The following is a 310-nucleotide window of genomic DNA, read 5'->3' on the forward strand; positions in this document are numbered from 1 at the left end:
AATTTTAATAGCTGTAATAAAAAAAAATAAAAAAATCTAATTAACCATTCATCCCGTTCGTGGAAAATTGAGATCCAAGGACATTTTAACAGAGGTCACTGACACTTCTGTCAGCACTGTGGACACATTGCTGTTGTTGTCTAGTGTGTGTGTGTGTGTGTGTGTGTGTGTGTAGGAGGTTAGTCTTTACATCATCATGCTTTAATTGGGCTGTGGTGGTTAATTAAAGCTGCTAGCCAACAGGAGAAATCCAGCTGCCATACAGTATAAAAGAGCCGAGCGCCTAAAGACAGAACAAGGTGAGCTGAGA

Source organism: Carassius auratus, chromosome 27 (genome assembly GCF_003368295.1).
Source record: "Carassius auratus strain Wakin chromosome 27, ASM336829v1, whole genome shotgun sequence".
In the NCBI taxonomy this organism is placed as follows: domain Eukaryota; kingdom Metazoa; phylum Chordata; class Actinopteri; order Cypriniformes; family Cyprinidae; genus Carassius; species Carassius auratus.